The sequence below is a fragment of the Thunnus maccoyii genome, chromosome 5, assembly GCF_910596095.1.
Source record: "Thunnus maccoyii chromosome 5, fThuMac1.1, whole genome shotgun sequence".
Classification (NCBI taxonomy): domain Eukaryota; kingdom Metazoa; phylum Chordata; class Actinopteri; order Scombriformes; family Scombridae; genus Thunnus; species Thunnus maccoyii.
Window position 1 is genome coordinate 29,704,540 of NC_056537.1, and position 22,600 is coordinate 29,727,139.

At 39.0% G+C, this 22,600-nt stretch overlaps 1 protein-coding gene across 2 annotated transcripts in view; it reads right to left on the reverse strand.

The window, feature by feature from the left end:
- The window catches only part of kiaa1549la (KIAA1549-like a), a 106,834-nt gene that overhangs the window by 65,802 nt on the left and 18,432 nt on the right, over positions 1-22,600 (reverse strand). The window contains exon 1 of one of the 2 annotated variants that reach the window (XM_042412237.1): positions 16,505-16,587. The exons of the other annotated variant lie outside the window; for it this stretch is intronic. The gene's annotated coding sequence lies outside the window, so the exon portion shown is untranslated. Of the gene's footprint in view, positions 1-16,504; positions 16,588-22,600 lie in introns of those variants that run through there. 2 annotated transcript variants of the gene reach the window in all.

Genomic DNA, 22,600 nt, shown 5'->3' on the forward strand with positions numbered 1-22,600 from the left:
AGATTTAAAACTGCTCTGCTCACACTCACACACACACACACGCAAACACACACACACTCATCATGAGAGGATACACACTTCTCTATTGCTCTCTGGCAAATACACACATGCATATTCTTTCTCTTTCTCTCCTCTGTCTCACACACATTTATCCAAAGGGATTAAAATAGAAAAAAACCCTCTAAAACTGCGACTGTGGAAAAATAGTAATAATGTCTAAAGTAGGTCACTTATGTTTTTAGAGGATAAAGCATAGGGAATTAATTTAGATGTTCCAGAGTGCATAAATTAGGACACACACACATACACACACACCCTAATCAGCTGTGATTTCACAGATACTAATCTGATCTGTTAGGTTAGCCATGCTAGCCCATGGATTTATTATTCCTAGAACATACACAACCACTCAGGCTGTGGAAATGCATCAAATACGGCTCATGGCTTAGACCAGCACTAATGAGACTGAAATATATTTCCCGAGCAAAGTTTAGTGTGAGTTACAGTATTTGTAAGTAATGACTGTTTTGTAGAGTCATTTGTCATTTTTCAAAATTTGACACTAAATGATTCAGATACATGGAAATGGAAGAGCAAAGAAAGCGTCCAGTCAAAGCATTTAGCATCAGCGTTTATCTCCATTCTGTGAACTGTCTTCATCTCCTCCGTAGCCTCAACAAAGCCTGAAGGTTTGGCAGACTGAGGCGATTATCCTGCCTAATACATTCAGTCTCAAAGGCACCTTGCCGTAGTGGAATTTGTAAGATGAGGAAAAAAACAGGGCCGACTGGCTCACTGGCCGCCTTGCTGGGTGACAGTAAAGTAGAAAGGTTTGGTTTTGGCATCACTCCAGCAGGCGGATGTTGAAGTTCTTCTGTTCTCCATGTAAGAGGGAAGCAAATGTTGGACAGAGTGGCTTGTTGTTATTTAAGCACACACACTGAAGCACTCATTTCAGCCTGCAAATGCATTGAGTGTGCATGTGTGTCGCACACTTCCCACGCTCCCCATGTCTCTGAGGAGGGTTGGTTAATTAAAAGACAGTGATTCCGAGCAAGAGAGGCTTTACAGAACCAGCTCTGGGCTTAGCTGCTGTATATCCTCCGGACACCTGCTATAAAGCATTTCAACCACCCCACTATTAACTACCACCACTGAGCAATCTGTTCCTTATTATAGGATGTCATATCATAAATGTCATTAAAAGAGGAAATTAATCCATTGACAATTTACATTTCAGCCTTTTCACAGTCTGTGTTGCGTGTTAGTGCCTGCCTCAAGAGCTTCATTAGTCATTTTGAGAGAGCAGAAAACCACAAAGCTAGAAATGGCAGGGGTGATTAACTTGGGCACCACAAGGAGAGTAACATGCTCGTTAAGCTTAACTGAGAATTCATCTTTCTTTTTGCTGCAGTTCATATCCCAACTGAAGCACTACAGTTCTTCAGCATGTAGTCTCTTTGCTTTGATGTGATGTGAAAGGGGATAAATGCTGATAGCAAGCTCCGCCTGAAGGCAAAGATTCCTGTTGACGTGAATTGAAATAATTTTCGAAAAATATATACAGTATTTTTAAAGGACTGTTTGGTGTGCTACAGTAGAATGCTGAAGTACTTCCTAAAACTGTAGACACTGTGGACGTCTCACCCACAGAAAAAGACACCTGCTTACACAGCCAACAGCATATACCAACTTCAAAAGCCCTTCAATGAAAGAACTGTTGCAAAGCAATCACCTACCAACACTCAACACTGCTATTTGGTTTCACATTAGTATGGTTACTATGTGTAGAGTTTGAGTATTTCCAATTGACACCACAACTGGGCGAGTGGTGGTATCAAAAAAGACTAATGTGCAGCAGAGCTTGCAAATTGAAGCAAACATATGTCAACAAAGTTTTAAGTTGAGCTGCTATAGTCACTCTAAAAGTGGTTTCAAAGTGCTAGAATCTAGCACTAGGTTAGGTTAGGTTAGATTTGTAAGAAACACACTTTAGCTCTCAATCAGAGGTATGGCCAAATGAATGAGTTTGCTGTTCTATTACAATGAACAGTGACAGAACTGAAGGACTGGACATTGAGACTGTGACAGACCAATTTTCAGTTAATCACAAAACAGACACACATCAAAGAACACATTTCTTTCAATTGATTACTTAGTGACTGTTATGTGTCAGCAACAGAAACTTAGTAACAGTTGCTTGTCCTAAACATGTGTTATTAGAGTGTTTGTGTGTGGTACCTGCTCCTTATTGCCATTCACTTGGAAGGAAAATGGTATCATGTTGAGAGCCTAAAATATTGTGCTGTGCTTTATAATGCATTTGATTGACAGATCGCTAAATCATTTGCATGCATATAATGTTTGAGATTTTGACCATCCTTTTCTTATCTGCCTCCATTACTTTTCTAACCCATACCCTAATAACAATCAATATATGCTAGTAGGAAAAATATATCTGGCTTCATCATGGGAATTTGTTTTTTGTTTTTTTTAAAGCAGCACGTCTGTGGATGGCTACCAGAAATGTGTTTGTTTGAATGAACAAATGGATGGATGAATGGATGGGTGGAGGGATGAATGAAGGGATCAATGGATGGTGGGATGGATGACAGGACAGTACCATATGCATGACTGTTAGTGGTGTTTTGAGTGTTTTCTCTTCCAACAGTTAGCCACCTGCTCTGACTGAGAACATATGTGACTCTACCATCAGACCTCTGACAAAACACTTGGAGTGAAGAACCTCCACTGAGAACAAATATGGACAGGATGGATGGATGGATGGATAGATGGATGGATGGATGGATGGATGGATGGTAGAACAGAAAGTGTGGATTAAAGATGGATAAATGTGGATCAGAGCAGACCTGACCTGCTTTATCTATTTGGACAAAACACACAGGACATTTTTTGCCTATTTCCATGTGAGAACATTCAGCTTATGGCAGATTATGAGAATCATCACATGGAAATGGTGCACAAAGCGCTACTGGCCATTTAGAAGGCTTTAGACTAGTGTCATGTTATGTATTGACCATAGAGCCTTGCCAGCTGGCACCGTGTCCACTGATGCCCTGCTGAATCTCTGTAGATGCCAACACAACCCTGTAAAGCTTTGCCAGGTCACTACAAGCTTTCTGACCATTCAGATTAGCTGTTCCCAGGTGCGTGTGATAGTATAATGGTAAATGTCTATGGTCTATGGCCATGGCTTTGCCCTCCTTAGTGCTGAGTTGTGTACTTGGGGCTTTGGGCCAAGCAGAGATGATCCATTCTGCCCCCCTGACTGTGAGCAGGACAGGTGGTTAGGAAGTGTGAGAGTGGTACTCAGCCAACTGGTCCTAAGCTCAGTGAAGCTCAGAGAGAAAAGTGAGGAGGGGGAGTCTAGTTAGCTGAATATGACAACTAGCCAACTGGTGGCAGGTTTTAATTAATGTAATGATTAAAGCCAGATAAAAAATAATACATGTCTTAATCTCCATCTAAGAGTTGCACTTGGCAAGATTTTTCTATAAGACCACACCAGACTCACTGGGCTAATTTACAGAATTGGGCTGCAGTACAGGCTGCCACATGATCCACAGTAATGAAGACATTGTAGCTTTACCTCATTAGTCTGAGCAAAACAGTGGTGTTAGTTGTTGTCACTGGCAGAAATTCTCACACAAAGTACAGAAAGCGATTAAACAAATTAGCACAATGCACTGAAAGCTGGACTCGCTAACAATAACTGAACCTTCTGCAAAACATTTTTTCACCAAATGTAGGCTATGTACAGGATGGTGGCATCATATGACCAGATTCAGCAGTAATGAATGCATCAAAGTTTCTTAAATTCAGTTAGCTCTCATCACGAGAGCTACACACCTTTGTACACTGGCAGCTGCAAATGGCAGCAGGGAGAAACTGATTGATATGAAATTACAACTTCAGTATCAAATTTTAATGTGAGTAACAGCAGTTATGTGCACACAGCACACTCCTGTTTACTAATCTGTACAATAGTGAATGCTGCTTTGTAGATTACAGTTTCACATTTCTCTCTCACAGTTGACTTTGGTACCGCCAAAATTTAATTTGCAAGTGATTTTAGAATTAATCTAGGATCTAGGAATGGCAGTGTTGGTTAGTTGGTCCAGACTAAAATATTTTGATAAATATTGGATGGATTGCCATAAAACATGTACATGTGTACATGTATTCAAAGTCCCCAGAGGATGAATCCTAATGATGTTGGAGGTCTCTTGACATTTCATTTGACATACCATCAGCTTATTGAGTTGCTATTGTTGCACAACCACATGTCATGGTTTGAGTCTGATATTCACTCTTTTTTTTCTAGCTCTGGTTTGGTGCACCGGCTCCTCAGAAAAATATATGGGCGTTTAGTTACTGACATTCTTCATCAGACACGTTTACATTTACATTTTAAACTGGGCACTCAGGATACACTTGTCTTAGCTTGTTTGCTTGACACTGCTGCCTATATGGTTTAATGTAGAAGGCTTATGAGAGTGACCCAGACTGAACAATACAGTAAATATGTAATACCCAAAATCTGCTAAAAGAGTAAAAAGGGGACTAAAAGCTGAATAGAACTGCATAGTTGTGTGTTATTGTTGAGTTAGGCCACCACCACAAGAAACCTTTAAACTTTGACTTATTGGCAATATAAATTATTTTAAAAAACAGGTATTATAAGCTGATAAACAGGTATATTTTTATATAAATTTCATGTATTCAAGTTCTTTTGTTGGCGCAAGCTTAGAGGTAAGGTAATTCCTGAGAGGTTATTTATACTGAGTCAAGTTCTATATTTTGAGCAGAAAGTAAATGCCATACAATCAAACCATGTGTTCACGTTCAGTGAGGAGGAGAGTGAGTCGTTTGAGGATGAGGAAATACAATTCTTATTGTTTAAATGAGAGATTTTCTTTAAATGAAGCCTTTGTGGTTAGAGTGGGAGTGCTGGTAGCAAGTCAAAGCATTGATATACTCGATGTGGCATGAGACTCAGTGGGAGTAAGGATGGTCTCAAGCCAGTAGATTTTATCCAACAGACTGAGGCCGTCCAACAGGATGGACATGTTACCATTTCCTGGAACTATTCAGGGCACCCATCTGTCTGTGTGGAGGCGAAAACAGGAGACTATTTGGATGGATTGTCCAATGGATGGATGGTCAGGTAGAAATATAGATGGATGATAATGGAAGGACACAAACCAACGTCATGTCTACACTGACAACAAAAATACATAGTGAAATTTTTTATCTTAATCGTCTATGATTCAGTCTTTATTCAGACACCTGTGAGTTGACATGTTTGCCAACAGATTAGTATAACCAGGGCTGTTGCTTTGACAGGATCAAAAAATATCAGTCAGAAACCAAAACTAGGTAGTGTAGCAGAAATCCAGAAATGTTTGTTATTCTCTGGGAACGCTAATATTGAGTAGAGTTTGGGAAAGTGTGCCATTTTTTTCTCAGTCATACTCAGAAGAGCTGCCAAAGTGCGAGAAAAACGGCACAACTGATTGTAACCAATTATCATATCAAATGAACTGTGAATGTAAAGAAGAAGTGCATTTTTCACGTTTAATTTGTAAAATATATTTTTTCAAGATGAGACTTTTTTTTCCAGAACTTTTTTTCTCACTTATTAGTCTTCAAAGCCAATAAGCCAAAGCGTGGGAACTACCATTCCTCATCACAGCCAATTGACTCAATTTACACACATAGTGGATGGATGGCTAATAACTAATGGTGAAGCACCTTGGTTTTCAAACGTTGCATCATCAACTCATCTGAAAGACACACACACACACACACACACACACACACACACACACACACAGTAGATATACTGACAACAGACATGTTCAAGCAGAAACAACCACTTTGTCTTTCAGCTGGTATTGAACGGGTGAATCAGGTCCATCCAAATAAAAGTGTTGGAAATTTTTTTGTGATTTAGAATTTTAAAAAGGGATTTTCTGTAGTATCATATTTCATGGGAGAAAGTTCTTTGTGCAGTCTTTTAAAATGGTTCCCAAACATTTCTGTAACCATGACACCCCCTCATAGTGATTGCCCACCTGCACAAGCTTTTCAGCTAAATGGAAAAAAATTAACAAGCTAACAAAACAAGTAATACTGATGTAAAATATGAGACATATATGAACTAACATCAGTATTAGTTAGTTAGTAATTAGTAATATGAATTAGTATTAACAATGAACAAAAAGTAAGTGTGCTAATCTTAGTTGCGACATTGCCTTATATACAACAAAGGGTTTTTACTTTTATACAGAAATTTGCTAATTTCATCTGTTTTGATATGTTTGAAAACATAATATAAAAAATGTAGTTCATGTAAATGAGCTTTGTTTTTTAGGTGGTGAAACATTAAAAATTGACATTACAGTAAAAGATGGAAATTAACATCTCGCCTTTTGCCCTTCCTTAAGGCACCCCGGGGTGCTGCATCACTCATTCTGGGAATCAATTTGGGTTTAATACATAATATAGTGCAGAACATTAATATTCCTACATTAAAATGTTACAAGGAGTTGAAGAGCCACAGGTGATGAAACACTCACATTCTTCTTGTTCATGACCTTAACTGAAGACACTACTTAGTATCCGACTTCAACTCATCACTCATCATCTTCTACTTGTGACTTGACAAGATTTCTCATATGATGGCACACAGGAGCTGCTATGAACCTGACATGGAGGTAATCTGGTGTTGCAAAGGAACTTGGGATTTGACTTGAAATATGAAAAATGCAAGACCGCCAGGAATGATCGTTGAAATATCCTATTCAAGTATTAGTTCATGTGCATACATTTTTCTACTTAATACTGTAAAGGAGAAAATGGTGTTTTTAAAAAGGATCCAGTTTAAAAGTTACAGAGTCATTTAATCCAGCAGTTCTGCAGCCATAATGAATATTTCACCCCTCTTAGCAGGCCATCAGCATACCGTATCTGAGATTTATTATATTTTTGGTTCTCTGCTTTGTGTATGTGTGTGTGTGGGAGTGGGGCAGCACAAAGTAATAAAATGTCAATGCTGAAATGCCATTTTTCACAGCTGTTTAAGTTTTTTATTCTGGGTGTTTTGGATCAATTCAGACCTAAACATGGATGGATTGCTGTGTCAAGCCGAGGTTTTTCTCTATGCAGACTGTACCATCCTGAAAATTGTTAGAATGACAGAAAAAGTAAGGCAGAATTGCCCCATTTGTTTGCCTCTGTAGTTTCAGTAATTGTAACAATTTAAGAACCTGAGAGCTTTTTGAACCATCTGTCTTTAGTGTCTTTTTCACACTCATTGTAACGGGACTTTGATAGCTTGATATCCTTCAAATCAAAGAGATGGAGAAGAAAGGGAAGAGAAGAGAAGAGAAGAGAAGAGAAGAGAAGAGAAGAGAAGAGAAGAGAAGAGAAGAGAAGAGTTGTATTATGCTAATCCTCAGAGATCTCGGCTTATACTGTCAAGACATCAACCTAATACTTCAAAACATAGAGCAACAAACTATGACATCCAAATTCCAGGCCAATCAGTAGAATAAAGGAAACAATGCAGAGAAGCAGACTGAATCTATTTGAGGTAACAGTAAATCCAACAGCCCCATTCAGCTTGACAACAGGGCTGCTTCTGCTGCTGGGTCTCCACAGCAACCGCTCCACAGAAATCTGATAAAGTCCAACCTATAGTCACATCAGTGCCCTGCATTTACACAGCTTATGATAAGAAGCAGCATTACACAGTGTTTTTAATGGCAGGATGAAAACGCATATAAGGGCTTAACACACTGTGGCAGCAGTTCAAAGATAAATGATAAATGGACCCATAAATTGTTTATTAATCTATGATAATACAATTATGATCAGTGGGGAATTATGAAGATTAGTCGACTCTATGAACAAGGCACACAACAGAGATGGAGCAAACACACAAAAAAACAGAAATGTCTGCTTTCATTTAAAATTATTTCTCCAGTCTGTCAAGAATACAGTTGTAAATGCTACACTGGAGCTATGGAGGACAGATTTTATCAGCAAGGGTCAGCAGATGACTGAGTGGGGATTTGAAAATAAAACTAATAAGAGTTATTGTCAGCTGTAGATCCTATTTAGACCTCAGCCAGTATGGCCTTCTGTCTGATGTGAGAGGCCAGTTGGCTCAGTAGGTTTGCCCACCTACTGAGCAACCTACATCAAAATACTCAACCCTCCATGAGTTGTACAGTACAGCAAGCCATCATCACACAATGCATACTGTATGAAATTACACTTTTCCCTGCATGAATTTTTTTTATTGCCCCTGAGATCCAGCATACTGATTGAAAATGTATGTATTAAAATGCATTAGCTTTAATAGTAAGATTTCACAATTTTTCTGCCCTGAGATGTTGACTTAACGCAGATCCTTGATTGGATGAGTTGCACTGCTGCAGAGAGGGAGATTAACAATGTAATAAAACATATCACAATGCACTAAATCACTTCAATTCAAGACCTAGTGGATATGTGGGCTCAAAGATCAAACTACTATAGAGATTCAAATTTAAATTCACTACGTCAAAAATATGCCATATATCGACTATGTTTATAACATCACGTGTTAGCACATGTTTTGATGTAGTCCTGACTCTGGAAAATCCATTTGACCCTGTGCATGCTGTGACAAACCCCAAAGGTCAAAAAGGGCTTAACATGAACACATCATACACAACAAAAAACTGCAAAGCATCTAATGGCAGTGAATGTGTTTGTTTGGTTCTATAAAGTCTCTTGACAAACATCTAAAGTGTACACTGCAGTGGTAACTACCTGGATCTAGACTGCAGGGTCACACAATGAATTTGGCAAACTATTAAAACAATTACTCAAGGACGCTTGATTTATCTTGACCGAACCAGAAGTTACACAGCAAAAAAAAGGAAAACCTTTTGAATTGTCTAAAGTTTCTGGTGCATACCGAAGTGCGAAGTGATATATGCATAAGCTCAGGTTCTTTGTTGCATGGCCTTATCTTCTCTCATACGGCACAATGTACTGCTGCTCCAACATATCAAGAAACTATCCAAAATATATTCAAATTTAACTACTGTTAGATTTCAATTATTTGTTAATCTATCCTAACAGATGAGCAAGTATAACAAGGCTGTGGGTGTTAAACTGCAGAAAGACACCTGTAAGTATCAGGATAGTAAGATGATATATTATGATAACAGAAAGAAAGGGGAAATGTGTTATTAACACAAAAATGCACCTCAAGAGACACTTGACGAAATACAAACTGCAGTTCCAGTGATTTTGGTCTATTCAAGGCAGAGCAGAACTATTGATGGTCAACATAAACATAGGTGTCAAATAGCTAATGGTAGATTATTATTACACTGTATTCTAGAAATGTTGGAAAGTTGGCAGCAAAGTAATAATAATATCACTTTGAAGGCTGCTTGAGACTGCCAGGTGCCTTACAGGAAGCAAAATAATACAGGGCAGTCTGTTGGGATATCTCTTATTGCTTAGTTGGTTTCCATCTGCCTGGCAGACTGCCCCTGTACTGCTTTGCTTCTTATCAGACATCTGGCATTGGCTGGCAATATTTTGGCAGTCTGTCTGCTAGCTACCCTTGCTTGGCTTCGAGGGATGTGTCTTTCTATTGCTTATTAGCAGGGGTTAAATTGGGATTTGGTATGTGGGGGGGCTCTGTGGTTTCAGGGCTGCCATGGGTGCACGTTTGTGTGTGCATAAACTACAAAACCTGATTGATATCATTTGACAAATTGTAAATAAAATATAACAAGGTGAGATAACGCTCTGTTCTGAACACTAAAACGTTAATCAAAGTCATTCTAGATACTTTTATTAATACCATGTATGTATCAAAGCAAAAATACATACTTATTACGTTACATAAGAGAAACATACCATATAATCAAGTAAAAAAAACAATATATAGACATTAAATTGTGTTTTGAATATGTATTTTGTTTATATATTACTGTGTTTATTTTGAATACAAAATCTAATTGACGGTTTTGTTCTTGCTTCATAGCTAGCTTGATGCCAACATGAAGCTGTTAGCTAGCTTAAACTGAAGCTAAATTAAGGTGTGTGTAAGGAACGGAACTCTCACTTAAAATAGCAAGACTTATCACAATAAGCCAGGCTTTTCCCTTATCCGCCTTGATGGAAAACCCCCCTGTAGTTACTCAGTTAGTTAGTTAGCCACCTAAAGGGACCAACATGTGATGAAGAGCACACCGTCGTGTGGTTGTTTCACTGCAGAGAGAGACGTGGCAGTGATCAGCTATGGTGTAGGAGACTGCAGTCTGACAGGTAACATAGAGGGAACAGCAGCCCATCACTTGTTACTATTTCTGCTAACACTAAAGACTGACAGAAGTCATAGATAAGTTAATAAATTTCAGACAGCTGATGTCACATCTAATTCTGTGGTTCACCCTACAGAATGACTACATTTATATGCAGACACATTTTCCAGTTTAGAGTTTCGTTCTGTGTTTGATTTGATCACTAGTAATGAAAGATGGCAGTAAAATTTATCCCCTGCATACTCCATCAGACTTTCATTTCCCTTTCACTATGTAGTTCATCTTTCCATCATTCATCATCATATTTTTGTTTTACTGACTAAGTACTAACTTGAGTAACTTGAGTTCAAGATGTACCAGCACACATGGTACACAGTGATCTGAATAAGAAAGTGTTTAAATGCTATAGTATATTCATTTCTGAAACAGGGATATTATTTTTACATGTGCAAATACTATGTAACCCAGATACAGCACATAGTGTGCCAGTATATGCACTCAGCAGAGCTACACCTGTTAATCATTTGGGTTGATATATTGGCTGACATCAGCTTATTGCAGATACTGTATTAATGATGTTGGTGTATCAGTCTGCCACTAAGTAAACACAATTGCAGTACGGTAAGGCCAAAGATACGTTCAAACTGTGTCGCCATTGCATAGTTTGTCCACCACAGAGTGCTAGCATTTATTTTTCAACTGTAAAATGTCCTGCTCAGTACAAATTGTGATCACAGTGGGGGAAAAAATAGAGATTAAGACATTCTCATCAAAATACATGTTCATGTGTTTATATACAAGAGGAAAAATGCAGGAGGGTTTATAATTTATTACTCTTGCTGTATCTTGTCATTTTCATTTTATATTCATTTTTTTATTTCTCTGTTCTTTTAGGCATCACTTTCACCTCCTTACTTTGGTGGCACAGTGAGAATGTTAGCATATGTTTTAGCTAGCTTTGGAATTTTATATTTCACTAAATGTACCTGCAGGCACCCATGTATTCATTATTTCTAGTGACACATTATGTGTTTTGCAATGACAAAATATATATATATATATATAATAATAATTGCATCAGTGTGCAAGAAAGCTGAGTGAGTGTCAAGAGACAATATGTTGTACCCTTCAATTTTTGCAGTTTTAATCAAACTTCTTGTGCTTACACACCATTGGATAATGAGAAACGATGCACACCAGTACACAGAAATGAAATTAGTGGTAGTGAACAACCTGAATGTCTTCTAGCAGTGTACCTTTGGGAGTCTGACAGAGGTTCAGGAACAGGAAAAGGCATATTAAAACAAAGACACACACAAAAAGGTAAAAGCATCAGTAAGGCAATAAGTATGCAGTCATGCAATAATTAAGACAAACACACACACACACACACACACACAGGCAGGCAGGCGAAGGCAGCATGGCGCCTCATCTGTGCTGCTCTATCGCAGGGTCCCGTGTGGCTGGTTAACACAGTCATGTGACTAGCTGTGGGGCACTCGGTAGGTCAGCCAGTCTAGCAGCATAAACAGAACTGGGGAGACATCCTGAGCTGCTGTGACGTGCACACACACAAACCTTAATTGACACGTGCACTCACAACACACACACACACACACAAGCCAGCAGACATTTATTCTGAGGCAGAAGAAGAGACGCACTCACATTTTCAGTGGCAAAAAGACGTACACTGACACACACACACACACACACACTCTCTCTATCTCTGCTTTCTGTCTTTATACATAAAGTGCGTATAAACAGTCACAAAAAACACGTATTCCTCTGTCTCTCCATCTGTCACACACGCACTGTACATACACCACAGTGACATCACAGCCACAGCAGCACCACAATGCTAACCACCTGGTATCTGAGCCAGACATAAAGACAAAAAACAAACACTGACTTTAAGCTTAAAGTTTGTTCCAATATGTCTGAAATACTTCCCATAAAACTGTTTTGATAATGTTAATACTCTTCAGGAGACTGGAGAGATGAAATGTATAGAGGGCAAGGCAAGATCACTAGATAGATGCTTTTAAAAAACACAAAAGTCAGGAAGAAGATATTTGATAGCAACATCTTCAGTCTCCAGCAGGGTTGGAGATTTGTTGTAGCTGTGTACAGACTCAGACTTTGCCGCGGCTGTGAAGCAGAGAGGCGACAGATTCTGCATACATTCCTAAACAGTTCTCAACACCCTCCCAGCTGGCTGAAGCTAATGCTGTTGCCGTGTTCAACAACCTCCCATCTGGCCAGTGTTGTAGCTGCTGTGGTAGGAGGCATCATCTGATGATCACCAGAAACACACTATTCAGTGTTAAAGTTACTATTCCGTGATTGTGATGGGCGCAACTACGGTTAAAGCACAGGTAAGATTAGTGCCAAGTCAAGTTCCACTATCAAATATACTACTAGAATTCAACCTTTGAAATACTGCAGATCAATGTGTTATCCCAGGCGTGGAACATAAAGCTGCCTCCATCCTGAGAGACTACTCAGATAAAAAGGTTGAGGGAATTCTGGATTTATTTGAGCAAATTCTTATAGAACTTGCAATAGTGTTTTTGTTAGTTTAATATTTTGATATTCATTATTTTTCCATCCTCATATCTCCTAAGACTTGAAAAAGGTCCACAAACCAAAATATCAACCGACACAGCTAGAAACAACCATAATCCAAGCATCCTCCCTCTTTCTTATTCATTGGTTTTTAGAGACGTGCAGATCCGCACAGCCACAACCACATAGCTGTGGAGGCTGACAAATCGCTGCCTACCAGTGTGCTCCTCTGTAATCCTGGACACCGTGGGGGCCTTTCCAGTCGCTGCCTTGAGCATACTCCCCCAGCAGGAGAGGCTGGATGGTGTTGAAAGCATTTGGTGGAAGCAAAAACAATTCTCACATCTTATTCAAATGGTGGTATGGCCCATGGAGCAGGGAGATTATAGCAGAGTCATCTCGGACTCGAGCCTGCAGGCAAACTGCAGGAGGTCCGAGGAGTCTTTTATAAGAGGTATAAATTCATCCAAGACAAGTTTTTCAAAAGTCTTAGTGGCTTGTGATGTTACCACCATCAGTCCGTGGTGACTAAGCACTGTGTCTGTGTTTTTCCATTCCATTCAAGAACCTTTATTGTAAATCTCTCTTACTTTTTCCACGAGGTAAATCATTTAGTTCAACTTGATGAATACCACCAGTTCATGAAAAGGTGCATGTTCTTGAAATGACGGTAGCAAATTGCCATATAAGGTTTCATTCACATAAATGTCATACAAGAGCATAAAAAATGTAGCAATGTCATGCATATTAGGGAACTCAAAAAAGTTTAAAAATATAGATACACTGACAATGTAGTGTCATCAGAGCAAAGCCATACTGTAACAGAAAGAATAGGTTTGACATGGATTTGGATGCATCTTGCAAAAGTCCATGACTAAGATGAGAGATGATCAAGGCTGGTGATATGAAAGGATATGCATAAAGACCCTGAGGCAGCTGTTGGAGTGGGAGAATTTTCCAAATAACTACTAAGTGAACATGCCAAAATATCTGGATAAAATCTAAAAAAAAAAAACCAAAAAACATTGATGAACCCCGGTTAACTGGGAAACCATGATTAGGGCAATATAGTGAACAAAATATTAATTTTGCATGAAGTTTATTTTAGTAATTTATTTTCATTTGAGGTATTACATTTAATCCAAATTCATTCAAATTATCATAATTGTTAATTCAAACAAGTGGTTTTCCCCTTGAAGAGAAAAGCGTACATCATGACTCGTGGATTCTGTTTGTACCTCAGAGAAAATTCTGAGAACGAGAAAATTGGTGAAAGTTTAAAATCATTTGTATGTGACACTTAGATAATCTGATTGTTGCATTAAGCCCGCTGTACTTACTGCATGTTCATAATATTTCAAATATAACCACTAGATTTAAAAATGTGTCATCTGCCAATGGTGAGAAACACTTTTGCTTGTTTTCCATGCAGATGAACTCATGCTTGTGTCAAGTTACTGACACATCTGTTCTGGCACAGCTGCCTCACCCACAACAGCACAAACTCACAGAGCCATAAAGAGCAGGAGGTTGGCTCTGCTCCGTCACAGCTTTCACTTTTATTATTCCATTATATTTTATTATGCGAGGCACATCCATTTTGAATTTCATTTTCTCAAACCACTGCTGAAAAGCCCTCGTCATTCTCGTTACCGTACAGTGGCATCGTCCTTTCTTCGTCATGAAAATGTTACTCATGTTGCTGTAGGAAATGGGAGTGGCAAAGGTCAATTGATTCTCTCTTTTATCTAATGTGTTCTAATCCGCTGCCTAAACTCGTCTCTCTGCACAACATTGTGAAACGCTGCACTGTGGGTCATATGTTTGATGTGGGAAGCAGAAAGCTAAAAGGGTATAAGAATTTATCTGACCTTATTTTTCTACAAAGCAACATTTTTTCTTTTTTTTTTGTTAGTCCTGCAGTTCAGTGACTAAGCCTAAGTGACTAAGAAGTCTGATGAGGGTTCAGGTTGAATTTCACCTATTTTCTCCGAAGAAATTAATGATGTCAGCCCCAATTATGCTAAATTAACTTTTATTTACTGGCTGTAATGGCTGTTAATGCCTTGGAAAAAATGTTAAACACAATACAATCCATCTTCAAAACCAGACTCAGCTTTCCCTCTGAGTTCACATAGACTCTCTCTAAGAATAAACCAAATCAAATCTCTGCAGCGTCATTCCACATCGACAATGGAAGTCTGCATTTTAATACTGCACTTTAAACAATTAAGGATTATAGTTCTGCTAAGCTGAGAGTACCTTCCAGTCTTTTTTTAACAAGATGCATTTAGTGAAATTGCCTGCCACACACACACGTGAATGTATGTGCACACACTCACACACACACACACACACACTGTACATTGGTGTGTGTGTCACACACTGAACTCCGGAGCCTTTAGCTCATGTAGAGCGACACACAGGGGGACGAACACTATTACATCATCTGCCTAAATCCATTTACTCTGGGACAAACACACAAAGACACACACACACACACACACAAAGCTACACATACACTGACAAGGACAACAACACACACACACACACACACAGAGAAACCCAGACATGCATGCACACAAACAAGCAGACAACAGACAAAATGACACACACAGTCGAGGACAAACACGGAAAATACCACTCAGTCCCAACAGGAGCACAGACGGACTTACAGCAGAAAAGTCACACATGAAACACACCCAAATTTAAGAAAAACACACACACTGTATGCCAGCTCAGATCTCATCTCTCGCTTCATTTCCCACAGCCAACCTGCCGCTGCCGAGGCTTCGCTTGCTTGACAGCAACCCTATGATGAAAGATGATGACTGATTGCTGTGGAAGTGTTCATATGAATGTATGTTTGTAAATGTGTGTGTGTATGTACATGAGAGACAGGTATAGGGAGGACGGCTGGATGCTCCTTTCTTTGTTTTTTTCACTGAAGCCTTTAAAGAGTTTGTCCTTTCCATCCGTAACCTTGTCTCAGCACCATCACAACACTACAACACTGAAGGTTTCTCAGGTTTTCAAAGAGACTCAACCGTCACAAGTCAACATGATAGAGCGCAGAATAGATCAAGACAGAATAGATGTGAGAGAGAGGAGGGACGTGTGTTAGAGTGTTGATGAACCTACAGCCTGTACATGACTTATGAATCTATTTTAAAACAAACAGGAAGCCCACAAAAATACCAGGAAAGATATGAGACAACGAGCCAACGATCCCGCGGTAGAATTGTGGACTATGTGGAGCCACGTTGGTGCTGTGTACCAATAAATCTGTCAGGCAATCTGGCATCGCTGACAAAGATTTATCACAACCCCAGCAGGAAAAGATCTTGATAAAAAATAAATTTAAGCAAATGTAACTGAACAACCAAAGTGTTAGGAGGGCATATTTAAAGCACAAGGCAGGAGCTGTGTGAAAAAGGCTGATAAATTTCACTTGTAGAGCAGAGGGAAAATTCTTAATGAACTGGCTATGAGAACAGCAAAGCAGTTTTGACATAAAAGAGGAGAGAGTGGAGAAAATGGAGCAGCTTTTGAAGCAGAATAGAGAAGCTGGTACTACTAACTGTGGAGGAAACAGGAGCCCAGTGCATCATGGGTCAGTGCTGCTCACTTCTGTGCATCATTCCAAAGCCGTATTTTCCAGCACCAGGCCCAATCCCTGAGGCCCTACTGTGTGACTGTAGGTCTGTTCCAGCTGAACAAGTGCGTGGTTTAAAAGAGGGAGAGGAGCAGAGGAAAAGCGAGATGTATCTCAAAGTTTGTGTAAACCTTGGGGGATTCATAACTCATGTTTCAACAACATAAAAATGCACAAAAAAAAACAAAAAGTTCAATTTAAACAATACGACAGAATGCTGAAAGTTACAGCGGTGACTTTTCTAAGACCTTTCTGCTCTTCTGGTCAGTTGGTAGATCACATAAATCAAAAACTGGAACCAGCTGAGAGTGAAGCTATGAATATATCCAGGCTTTATTTTTGAGTATTGTTTGCTGCTCCACATTTGCATGTGGTGCTGATGTAGTGTTATCTCAGGGGGGGAGAAGATTTTGTAGATTTGTCATACTTTTTTCTTCCCTGAGGAAAAGAAGAAGTTTTGAGGGATGTGGATCAAAGTTGTTGATGTTAAGTTTATTTTTGTAGTGTCTTCTATTTGAACAGAAGTTCTGAGGGGTTGTATCACTTCTACAGGAAGTTTGAAGGCATTAAAGCTGCTATAATCTATATTTGTATATTAATAATGGATCAAATGACTGTGTATGTGAAAGGGGTCAACTGTAGTGACAAACATACAGAGCATTACCGCTCAACTCTGCGGTTCCCCGCCACAGAGCATCTTTCAGCATCTTTAACATTTTGGTTGAGTCTCACAGCTCTCATTAGCGTCATTTGCGGATGCAATTAGCAACTGTTTTCAGTGAAAAAGCTCTAAAAACTCACTGTACTCTACCTGCTAAGCACAAAACAACAGATGGACAAGGTTACCGACTAGCTGGTGAACAATCAGCAGCTGAGAATCCACATATTTTCTTCAGGAGCTGGTAGACTATTGGAGGTGAATATAAGATTACATTCACCAGGTTGTTGCTCCGTGTGTGCTGGACATGTAAATAAGCCACTTTTTTTGTTAATAAATTCGGCTTATCAAATTTATAAGGTGATTATAGCTCAGTGTTGTGTTTACAGCTTGTTGCCACTGCCCCCATATGGCCAAAACATCAGTTAATGCAGGTTTAACAAGCTATCACTGAAAAGATTTTCCAAGTTGGGAATGATTCCTGTTTATTTAACAGCCCACAGTGTTGTCCTGTTTGCCCAGATTAAAGTCTGGTGCTGGGTTTGGTCACTGGTGGGAAATCTTCTCCACCCACACAAAGTGACAAGTCCAATCTGTCTCCTGAGCAGCAGGAAGAGGTGCTCTATCCAGAGAAAACTGGACTCCTTCAATACCCCCTTTGGTATAAATTGTTCATATCTTGTAGGAAGTAAGCAAATACAGTTTTTAAGAAAAACATCAAGGCTGTATATTGTAATTTCCTTATTATTTAAATGTGGAAAAAGCGTCATAGACCAGCTATGTTGGAAGACGTGAATATATTGGAAGCTGCTAACTGATCACTCAACAGCGTTTCTGAGTATTCAAGTTTGTCAAGGTTACTCCACTCAAAGTGAATATTGTGCGACGTTAATGATCATAGCTTTGAACCCAACAATTCTGTTTGCAAAGGAGGCTCTCAAGTCAAATTCTTGATTCACAAACAGCACATCTCCAAACTGCAACAGGCGGTTTTAAGTTACAGAGTCCAGGAAAACAGTGATGATTCCCAATACCCCGCATGGGTCATTGGACACCCCAAAATACCTCTTAGTGGCTTTTAGTGGTACTCTGCACCCATCTAACAGCACACATTGCAGTTTGTTGTATTTTTAGATTTCAATTTTGGACTCTGGTAAAGGTATGATGTAGAGCCACGGTCAGATGTTAGATTAAGTAGTATCTGTCTTTGGAACAGAGATCTGTCACTGGGGGGAAATTCAATCCATTTTTATTGTATCTGGACAACAATATCAAAGCCACATAGTAATAAAGTAGTTTGAGAACCTCAGTTTCACCTCACCAATGGAAGCTGTTTTCATGTTGTCTAATAAATACAAACAGAGACTTGGGGCTACATAAATAGTTTTGCCTGTAAAATAGATTATTGCTTGACATGAAGGTGATTTCAAACAGACACTCAATTTTGATATGTATTGAAAATGCATAGATTTTTATGAAAGTGTTTGCAAAGCTGTAGCGTAAATAGACAATCACTGAATTTTAAAGGTCAACAGATGACACTGTTCATCTGTTATTGAGAGAACTTACTTTTACTTATGTTCAATTAGTACAGACTAATATTAACAGCAAAATGTAGTTAGACTTGCATTATTGATTATATTCTTACATTATTTTTTGGCCACATGGGGGCAGCGCAACAAGCTGTAAACACAACAGTATCATATTATCACCTTCTGAGGTTGTGTGTGTTAGGAAACTGTTGCCTATTTATACATCCAGCAGACACAGAGCAATGCAAGCATTCATTTGGAGTTGTGTTTCTGGGCACCTGACAAATTTAAGACCAACATTCATTCATTCCTTTTAGTTCTCTACAGACACCTGAGGGAAATATTTTGCTCTTGCTCGTTGCTAAATGTTCCACTGTGTTCACCAGCTAGTTGTTAACTTTGTTTTTCTGCTGTTTGGTGCTGGGGAGGTGGTGTACAGTGGTTTTATCAAAGCCTTTTAACAACAGCAGCTTGTCGCCTCTGCCAGTGAGACAAAAAAAAACAAAAAAAAAAACAGTAAAGTTACAGGCCATAAAACAAAAACAATGAGCTTAAAGATGCCAAAACACTTGATAGCGCTGAGAGGAACTGTACTGTTAGGTGATAATTCTCTGTGAGTCTGGCAGTGCGAGAAAACCCTTTCAAATTAGTTAATAAAAAATATTGAGTAGTGCAGCTTTAACTACCAAATGTAGAAGTTCTCACTCTGCAGCACAATAACCCCTTTTATAGTGTCATATTATTGGATGAATATAACTGATGCATGACTGTGTGAGCACCATTTTAATGTTGTAGCTGGTGGAGACGGAGCAAATGTTAACTATACATGGTTGTGTAGTTTAATCTACAAGTAGGCGTCATGCTGTAGAATAAAATGTACTTCAGTACATGGCTTATATTACTGTTTAGTTACTTTCCACCTCAAGAGAACTGAATCAGTATCTAATGAGCAATAAATATAATAAAAAGAATACAGCCAGAAACTGAAATATAAATGTTACATAATGTAGTATTCATAAGTATATTAAAGAGGATACCAATATTTAAATTCTACCAGCTCAATAATCAATGACAGGGAATTTTAAGTAACAATATTGGCAATCTCAGCGATGTTATTAATTTCATACTGAGCATGTGAGCCACAAAAGTTTAATACATAAAGCATGTACTGCATGTTTCAGTTTAAAATCCAGTCACATCAGGTTGTGTCATCACACAGATATGTCATGTGTTTGTCAGCTGGAAACTGCTGCTTTTCTAAAAACATGAAAACTGTCAAATTATTGAAGGCAACCATTTCCTCTGAGGAATGTCAGAAAAGGAGGACGGGCGTCTTTGTAGTTTGACAGACAAACTCGTCATAACAAACACACACGCACGCACGCACACACACACACACGCACACACACACACACACAGGAAAGGAAGTTCAAAGCACTAATTCTCTTATGAATAACTATTAACTCAAGTACGCCCTCAAAACAGAACACATCGCACACTCGTGTCGTCACACAAGTGCACACTCATACACACTCAGACGGTCACTTGCTCACTCAGACACACACACACACACACCAACACACACAGTTATGTGAAAGCAAAATCATAGTGAATTGTTACGGCCCTTGATGATTTTTAAACCTTGTGTGTGTGAGTCTATACACAGTAAGTGTGCCTGTGTGTGAAGCTGTATTGATTTTCCAGTAAACCACATGCCAAAACTGCTGCAGGATGCACCATGTGACTCGGCACAAACCAATGAGTGAGCTGAGTGAATGTGATTGGCCCTGAGCGCTTGATGTGTGTTTGCCCTTACCGCGTCCCCTGTGGTGGCACGCTACCCTGTGTGTGTGTGTGTGTGTGTGTGTTTTATAAGAAGCTGCCATTACATTACTGACAGTAGAAATCACAGGTATTAATGTGATTAAGCATCATCCTCATTATCCTCAACCTGACTTTTATCAGCCACTGCCTCCGACCGGTGATGATGAGACGATGAGGACGCGGCGATGTTGATGAAAATAAAATCTCTGCAGTTTTTAAAACTACTGTAAAGAGAATAAAGTCTACACTAATTAGTCTCTAGCCGTTATGTAACCAAGCCAACCATAAAATCACGCACATACACACACTTAGCGGAGTTCAACATCTTCACCGACAGTTTGTGCCAGTTAAGAAGACATCACAGGCTTCTAAAGTCTCTGGAAAAAAAAAAAGAAAAAAAAAAAGCGATTTCACCACAGAGCTCAGCGACAGCACTTTACTTCAATCCTTAAGTATAAAAACTACAAACCAGAGACACCGCGCTCCGCTGTTTTCACCTTTCATCTTAAGGCTCTCGGTGCTTTAAGTCAGGCCCTCGCCTCATAATGCCGCTGCAGCAAACTACCTCTGATCTTCACAGTGAATTTCATACAGCCATCTGAACCGACGGGTGCACTGGTGTTTTTCACATGTCCCTCTCACAAACACAGAATCTAATCTGGGTTGTTGTTGAGTGCACGGGCAGCTTACAGCTTGCTAACACCTTTACTAGGTCTTGAACAGCATGTCTGATTATGCACAGTTATGAATATTTTATGTAGATTTTTTTTTTTTTTTTTTTGTCAGGGCTGCTAAATAGACATCAGAGTGTGCAGGGAGGTCAGGACCATGCCGGTTGACTTTGATTTACCCGAGGGGAATAATTAGCTTCCTCATTGAAAGCAATTGTTCCGTTTACACAACAAGGAGGAAAATAAGCTACCACGTGGAAACTGATTCACTTAATTGTCACTGATTGCAGGACTTTGATTTTAACCACGAATGAAGTGGCTTAAAATGCATGTAGAGGAATGTATTACGTTTTTTTTTGTTTTTTTTTTAAATGATTCGGCTGTCATTTAAACACGATGTAATTATTCATCTGCAGTCCAAACATTTTGCGGCCTGAATTACCCCGGTTTTGAAGGCACTTAGATTTAGCTGCTATTTACATACACTGAGTGTGCAGGATAATAACCAAAATCCTGGCTGAGGTCAAACTCAGGATAAGCTGTTTATAGGAATCTTCATATTCCCATCAAACATGAGCAAAGAGAATATTTCAAAGATCACCATGCAACAGAAGAGAAATACTGCATTAAACATCAGCTTATCTGGTGGAAATAGCAAGTTAATTTCAGGCTAATACCACCATTCTGCAGCTGTTATATCATCACATTCAGATGAGTTTTATGAGCCTCAACTTTTTTTATTTGAACATGAAGCATGTTCATCATTCATATATATCACCTGTTTTATTGCTTTCATTTTTAGGTGCATTACAGTTGTCTTTTTTATACCAAATAATTAATTGTATTAACATTTTAGTGTTTTTTATTCAGTGTCTAGGCCCACTCCTGAGTAACACCAATGTCATTGGAACATGTTAGTGTGTGTGTTAATGTTGCCACTGTTGTGGAAGAATATCTTTCATATGTTGTCTGCTGTGACCGGTTTGATGTCTGTATCTTTGTTGTTTGTCTGTGCAAGAGTGAACTAGTTTCCCCTTTGGAGATTAAAGGACAGGTTCACATTTATTCAAGTCTGTCTTAAAACAACAGTCAGGTTCCCATATGACCATTAAAACAAGTATCTTGCTGTAATAATTCCTCCTGTTCATACTGGCTAGTAAAAGATTCCTTTACTGTATATCTGAACAGGCAGCATATACTGTACATAACCACCTACTATATGTATATAAAGTAACATCATATTTTTTTACCATTTAATATTTATCTCAGCAATTCTTGCTCTCGTCACTTCTTTGCACTATTTTTATTCTGTTTACAGTTGTACATGTTCATTCCTT